The sequence below is a fragment of the Nelumbo lutea genome, chromosome 4 (genome assembly GCF_056320005.1).
Source record: "Nelumbo lutea isolate HS-2025 chromosome 4, American lotus-T2T, whole genome shotgun sequence".
Lineage (NCBI taxonomy): Eukaryota > Viridiplantae > Streptophyta > Magnoliopsida > Proteales > Nelumbonaceae > Nelumbo > Nelumbo lutea.
Window position 1 is genome coordinate 92,026,580 of NC_142687.1, and position 7,807 is coordinate 92,034,386.

The 7,807-nt window shown below is 39.6% G+C and overlaps 2 pseudogenes across 2 annotated transcripts; one reads left to right on the forward strand and one right to left on the reverse strand.

The window, feature by feature from the left end:
- Nucleotides 1-1,088: 1,088 nt before the first annotated feature.
- Nucleotides 1,089-3,071, forward strand: LOC148861796 (putative aspartic proteinase GIP2 pseudogene; annotated as a pseudogene). The gene has a single exon (XR_016113424.1). The product of XR_016113424.1 is annotated as a putative aspartic proteinase GIP2 pseudogene (transcript).
- A 507-nt stretch (nt 3,072-3,578) lies between these two features.
- On the reverse strand, nt 3,579-5,355 carry LOC148861797 (putative aspartic proteinase GIP2 pseudogene; annotated as a pseudogene). The gene has a single exon (XR_016113423.1). The product of XR_016113423.1 is annotated as a putative aspartic proteinase GIP2 pseudogene (transcript).
- Between the last annotated feature and the right edge of the window lie 2,452 nt (nt 5,356-7,807).

The following is a 7,807-nucleotide window of genomic DNA, read 5'->3' on the forward strand; positions in this document are numbered from 1 at the left end:
TTGTCCATAATTTGTCTTCTTGGGGCAAGAGCTTATTCATATTTAGTGATCATTTTATTAGTATATTATTTAATAAGATTTTCCATGATTTTGGCAATTAACTTGTATATAACATTACATAAACTAATTGGTCTAAAGTGCTCCGCTTTTTAAGGACTATTATTTTTGGGAATGAGAATGATATAAGTTTTATTTAGTTGTTTAGTCATTCTTCCTGAAAAGGAAGAAAGCTTCTATTACCCAACTAGTTGTATTTTAGTTAATCATTTTATGATTAGTGAATGTTTTGCAAAATATAGAAACATTTCAATATTTAAAAGTATTATTGAAATAATGGAATGTAAATTTAAAAAATATTAGGAAAATTTTCTCCTCTGTATTGCTTAGCAACAATATTAAATCCTAAGATTAGGAAATATGGTTTTGATATTTTACTATCATATTGTGAAAATATGAATTCTAAAATTGGAAATAAAAAAAAAAACAAGAAATTAATAATTTATTATTTGAAATATACAGTTTATATGAGTCTCAATTTTTAAGGCATAGGAAAACTTGTACAAATGCAACTTTCACTTTTGAAACATCTAATTCTAGTAGTGGAAAAGAAAACTTTTGGTCTTTAATAAATAAAAGGCAAAAAAATTATTTACAAGCTAACTTTTCTAATTTAAATGATTATTTTGACTTAAAGGAAATAAATAATTTTGATATTTTTGCCTGATAAAATGAACATGGAAAAATTATCCAATTCTTGCCACCATGTCACGTGATCTTTTAACCCCTCCAGTGTCTAAAGTTCCATGAGAGTCCCGTTTAAGTGTAGGTACTAGGGTGTTGGATGACAATAGAAACTACATGAATGATGATACTTGAAAGATTGCTGAAGATATATTGCAAGATTCACATTTTTACTAAATGCAAATGATGTAGACCAGGGTCAAGTAAATGGAGATAAGGGTAAAATGAAGTCAATATTTTTTAACCCAAATTATTTGTTACTTTTTCAATAATACCATTCTATTTTTTTATTTTCTATTTATCATTTTATTATATTATTTTTATACAACAAAATTAATTTCGGTTGCCCATCACGGATAATTTATTAAAATATCTTATAGAAGTAAAAGTAGAAGAATGGATAGATGATTGGTTATTCACCGAACAAAAAAAGATAGATGATAAGTCCCACTTCTCCCTCGTTCAATGGGCTTTTCGAATAAGGTATCTACGAGGTTTATTCTTTTCGCCGAGTCCGGATCTGCTGCTCACATCAACCTCACATCGCCGTAATTTGTGTTGTTATTTATAATAAGATGTTCGTAATACACGGTGGGATAGGGTTGTGAGATCGGTGTGAGGTGCTCCATATGAGGAGTAAATCACAATTCCTTTCGCCTCATGTCGGTTGCACAAAAAAACCATGTGCTCCACCTGTCTCTAGGAAAAAGGAAAAAGATAAGGGCGTTTGATTGGATAAGCGTGGCTTCCTTCTTGGAGGTCTTATCCACTATCCACTTTTTCTTGTGTTGGATTGGAAAGCGACAAAATAGTTTTTAGACAATCCGCGTCGCCTCACCGCACCACAACTCAGCTCTGTAAAACAACCCACCCACCCATCTGGCCATCTCCCCTCTCTCCTCTCTCTCATTCTTCAATCTTCATCAATGGCAATTCTGCGTCTCCTCTTACTCTTCCTCTTCTTTTTGTCTCTGTCTGAGGCTTCCACACCAGCCACTCTGTTCCTTCCCATTACGAAGGATGGTGCAACCCACCAATATGTGACTCGCATCTATCAAGGCACTCCGCTTACCCCCTTCCCCCTTGTCCTCGATCTTGCCGGTCAATTCTTGTGGGTTGACTGCGACTCCAGCTACTCCTCCTCCTCCTATCGATCTGTCCGCTGCCGCTCCATCCACTGCGCTGCCGCCAATGCCCAACGCTGCGGCCTCTGTTTCTCTACTCCTCGCCCCGGCTGTAACAATCACACCTGTGGTTTGTCCCCAGAGAACACCGTCACCGGCACTGTCACCAGCGGCGAGCTTGCAGTAGACATGATAGCCCTTCCCTCTGCGTACGGATCAGAGCCTGGCCCAATTGCTACCGCCCATCACTTCCTCTTCTCGTGTGCCCCAACTCCCCTCTTGGCTCATCTAGCGAGCGGTGTCAGGGGAATGGCGGGCTTCGGTCGCAACCGAATTGGGTTACCGTCGCAGCTTGCAGCAGCGTTTAATTTCGACCGGAAGTTCGCCATCTGTTTGCCATCGTCAACCGCATCGGACGGAGTTGTTTTATTCGGCAATGGGCCTTATACGGTGGTTTCAGGCATCGACCTGTCGGAGACACTACAGTACACCCCTGTGATCGTCAACCCGCTACTGCCTGACGATTACTTCATCGGAGTGGAGTCCATCAAAATCAACGGCAAGAAGCTATCGTTGAATGCATCCTTGCTCTCGATCGACGACAGAGAAGGCACCGGAGGAACCAAGCTCAGCACAGTTGTTCCGTACAGCACAATGGAGAGCTCTATCTATGCAATCTTTACCAAAGCTTTCGAAAGAGCTGCCATTGCCGCTTTCAACATGACGAGAGTGGCATCCGTGGGACCTTTCGGCGTCTGCTTTACCTCGGAAAGCGTGGATATCACGCGAACTGGTCCGTCCGTGCCTACCATCGATCTGGTGTTGCAGAGCGAGATGGTGTACTGGAGGATCTCCGGTGCGAATTCGATGGTTCAGGTATCGGAAGATGTGATGTGTCTGGGGTTCCTGAACGGAGGGCCGAACGCAAGGACGTCGATCGTGGTGGGAGGGTTTCAGTTGGAGAACAATCTTGTACAGTTGGATGTGGGTGCTTCGAGACTGGGGTTCAGTTCTTCGCTCTTGACCAGACAGACGACGTGTTCCGACTTCAACCTCCGTCCGATTCGCAGAGGCTATTCATAGTTTTTTTGGATTAAACACGTAAATTTTAATTTACTGACGTGTAATCGGATATCTGTCACATATTCACATGTGACTGAAATTTTACTTTTTCCATTAAAGGAGATGGATGGGTTCGATAACTCAGAGGCAGATTCCCAAATAACAGTATTATACCGAAAAATCTGAGAAATTCATTTGAAATCTGACATGGGTTTTGCTCACTGTTTTCAAAATCGGATCGGATCGGATGGTCGGACCGCGGGAATCAGTCATCTGACTGGTTCCGTTTTTCTTCAAAACCGTTTTTTCTCTAAAACCGTTGATTTTGATCAACAAACCGCTGAACCGACTGATTAACCGTTCAAATGGTTTTGACCATTTTCCAAATTTTTAAAATTTTTTTATCAGAACGGACCGGCGTTCGAGTCGAACGGTCGGACCGTTCGAACCGGTAACCGGACCCTGACCGGTTCGAACCCATATACTTTTCTAGAGTTTTTATTTAATGTGAGAGCAGAAGAATTTGCAGATATCAGAGAAAATTTCGTGTGGGGAAAACTCTACAGAGAAACAGATTTCGTTGTTTCAGTTGAAGATTTTCTCTCTCTGAGACAGAGAGAGTTTCCACAGATGATGAGATAGAGAGATGAATTAGTGCCACAACGCCTTATCCATATAAAACTGAAGATGTGAATCAACACTCTCTTTAATCTGAATTCTTATAGTAATTCAGAGAACATTAATTGGACAGAGATGTAAACAAAAACGAGGGAAGAAACAACAGTAAGCATAATTAAAACGAGATCTAGATTCATTAGCAGGAAAAGCACGGACTGAGATCAATTAATACGACAAGTTCTGGGGAGCTAAGAGGCAGTGGTTGTGAAGTTGAAGTTAGCACAGCTCGTCTGTCTATAATGGAGCAATGGGCTGAATCCTAGCTTCGGAGCCTTAAGATCAAACTGTAGAAGAATGTCCTCCAACTGGTGACCCCCTAAAACGATCGAAGTTCTGGGGTTCCTACCTCCATCCAAGAACCCCAAACACAGCACGCCTTCCCTCACATCCACCATTGCATTCTTCCCGAAGATCCTCCATACACTCTGCCCCTGCAACACCAGATCAATGCTGGGAACTTCTGCTCCCATCCGACTTCCTCTGATGCTCTCTGAACTAAAACATGCCCCGAATGGTGCCACAGCTCCCACTCTCGTAATGCCCATGGAGATGGCCTCCTCCATGAAAGCATCAGTTACAGAGTTGTAAATGGAGGTCTCCAGAGTGGTGTAGGGCACAACAGTGCTGATTTTTGTCCCACCCACGCCTTCTCCGTCGATGGATAGCAAGTCTGAGTTCAACAGGACAGGCTTCTTGTTGATTTCAATCGATTTGACGCCAATGAAGTACTCAACCGAAGGATCCCCTTTTGTGAAAGTTGACGCTGCGCTTACAGGGTTGGTGATGAGTGGGGTGTAGCTCAGAATCCGGGAGACTACGACTTCTGGAAGCAAGTTATGAGGCACGTCACCGAAGAATATTACGCCGGTGACGTTCGCCGACGATGGTAAACAAACAGCAAATTTCCGGGGGAAGCTGAATGCAGCTGCCAACTGAGATGGCATCCCAATTGGGCCCCGGCCTAACCCCGCCATACCTTTGACGCCACCAGCGAGGCGTTCCAAGAGGAATCTGGCGGAACATGTGAAGAGGAAGCGAGGGACGGAGACAATTCGGACGGCAGGCGAGGACCCATCTGTTGAGCGGACGGCAATCACGTCTTCAGTGAGCTCTCCACTGGTGGTCGTCTTAGTGACTGTGTTACCTGGGAAGAGAACACAGGTGTTGTTGCTGCAGCCAGGGCTTGCGGGTAAGAGGCATTGCCCACAGCCATTGGCTCCGGTGGCTGAGCACTGAGAGGAGTTGCAGGGGACTGGATGGTAGGAGGATGAGAAGTAGGCAGATTCACAGTCCACCCATAGGAATTGGCCTCCGAGGTCTACAACAAGATCAACTGTCACAAATGGAGTCCTTTGCCTAATTTGGGTCACGTATTGGAGAGTTGGTGCATCTTTGGTGATGGGAAGGATGAAAGAATGTGGTCGGAAGGGTTTCTGCTTCTGGGCGTCCGATAGAGCAATGAGAAAGGTAAGAAGAGAAAAAGAGAGGAGATGGAAACGTTGGGACCAAATCCAGTCCATTGAAGAGAAAGGATATGGATGGTGGGAGTCTTTGATGTTATTCAGCTTTGTTAAAATTGGGCTGTTTTGGTTTTGGCTCATCTATGAACTATGATGTATCCAAATCCAACTCTTTTGGTTTGAAAAAAGAGGAAGATAAAAGCACCGGATACCCCACACCTTAGCTTTAGCCTATTGCATTTGGCATTAGCTTTAGGCTTTTGACCCCGGGCCATATGCACTTAATGATGGCTCTCAATTGCTCAATAGTCTTTTTTTTTTTTTATGTTTTTTAAGAGCAGAAAATCACTCTCAAACTAATTCCATCGGGCCCACAGCACAGCCTGTAGCCATGGCTGTACCTTTCACAATTATTTAGTATAATATCGTTTCTTCCTAAAAATGTTCTTTTGATGTTTTCTTCTTTTTTCTATCTAACATGACATTAAAAAAACGCTTATATAGCAGCAACAATAATGATACCAAATAAAAAGCTTGAGAAAACAATATGCTTATACAACACTGTTTTATGAAAAAACAAATCTCAAAAAACAATATTGATTCCAAACATCACCTAAATGGATTGGAGAGAAAATCCTATGCATCAAATTGGATTACTTCTTTTTTACCACCTTTTGATTTTATCAACCATTATCAAAAAGAAAAAAAAAAAAAAAAGAAGGTAATACATGAACACTTATAGGTTGGACTACCTAGCCCTGATTTGTATGCATTTGAAAACGATGTGAAGGAGAAGCACCCATGTTTTGCATGTTAGTTGCCAAACAAAAAGTGTGTAAAATATAGTGAAAAAAAAAAACCTAATCCCACTTTGCATTCACCTGAACCAGAGATGCATTGATTTGTAGCATGTAAATGTGCATTTACACCATTTCTAAATGCAGCTTTAGTGTTTCATACACATAGGCCCCGTATGAGACCCACACTTTAGATTATAAAACACTTTCGTGTTCACTTAGTGTGCAAGATTTTGTCTCCAACCAATCCAAAGCGAGATAGAGCAAGGTTTAACTGAACAGTTTGACTGTTTAGCAGGCTGTAGAACCAATGATAAGTTTCTATGCTATGATGCATTTAACATTCCTTATATGGAATGTTAAATCCCTGAATTTTTAAATGCAAAAAGGATATAAGTCTTTAAAATAAGGAATGTCAAATACAATCTATAAAATATATGGAACCCACACCTTTAACAATGGGGCTCAAGCGTTCAGCTAATCCGAGATGCCGTATTGGAGGAGGATGAGGTGTAGGTGATATTGTGATGGATGAGACAAAGTTCACGGGAGCCCATGGAGCATAGATCTCTTTTGGTGACAAGGACAGGATTGACTTGGCGTGCCCACAAATTAGAGAAGAGAAAATAGAAAGATTAGACAAACGAACCCGAAGAAAAACCCATTAAGAAATACGGAAGGGAATGGACAAGGTGTGATGGTACAATTACTCTATGACTAAAAGTTTGCGTTCATCTATTTACCAAAACAGAAAAAAGTTCATATTCGTTTGCTTATCAAAAAATATCATGTTCATCATGTCTCCTTGCCATTGTGTAATGTGGGTTGTTATGCTACTCATATTGCTTTGACAAGGTTTAAAATTATCGATATGATAATAGATAACCCAAAATGAGGTGTCATATTTCTGTCCATGACTATGGATATGGGATACGTGACAATTGAAAACATATTTAATGAGTAATGCGTATTAGAACAATAGCATTGGGTCATATTAGGGATGGCAATTTCCCCCGTAAAATTGGGGTAGGTTTTTCCCAATTCTAAATAAGGACGGGGTGGGGATGGGGAAAATAATTTTTCCCTTAATCAGGTACGGGGCGGGAATGGGTTTTGTATATAATTCCTCGAACCCGTTCCGAACCCAAAGGTAAATTAGTAAAATATCTCTAGGTTTAATATTGATATTTAAAATATCTCTAAGTTTTTCCTAAATTTTTAAAATCCTAAGATCCCATAATTTTATTTTTGAATTACCCCTAAAGTATTATAATTCAATTCTAAATTACCCCCAAATTCATATATCCTATGTATAAATTGTCCATAAAATAGATAATTTTTAAGTAATTACCTTGGAGTGGGGAAAATTTGGGAATTCCCCATCCCCAATGGGGAATGGATGCCCCCCCCCCCCCCCGTGGCAGGGGATGCCACGTTGCCTTTCCTAGGTCGTATTGATGGATATGATCCAATATGCGTTTGACAAAATTATATATTGACCACTTTTGGATTGTTTTTCAACGTTAATAAAAATTGAAAATTATAATTAGAAAAACTAAAATAAATTATTTAAATTTTAATTTCCCCTAAAGTTTTAATAAAAATAAAAAATAATATATTTTATCTACCTTAAATGATTTTTGTGTTTTATTTTACACATAATTATATGTTAAAAATGAAAAATATTTATTATTTAAAAAATAGATTTATTATATAAAATACACTAAACAAATAAAAATTTCCAACAAAATTAATAGAAAATAGAAAAATGTAATTATAGAAAATGAAGTGGATAATTTAAGATTAAAATTAAATTTCCCCAAAAATTTTAATAAAAACTGAAAATTATAAAATATTTTTTATTTTTTCTACCTTATATGTGTGTATGTGTGTGTTTCAGTTTATAATTATATGTAAAATAAAACAGTTATATGTTAAAAATGAA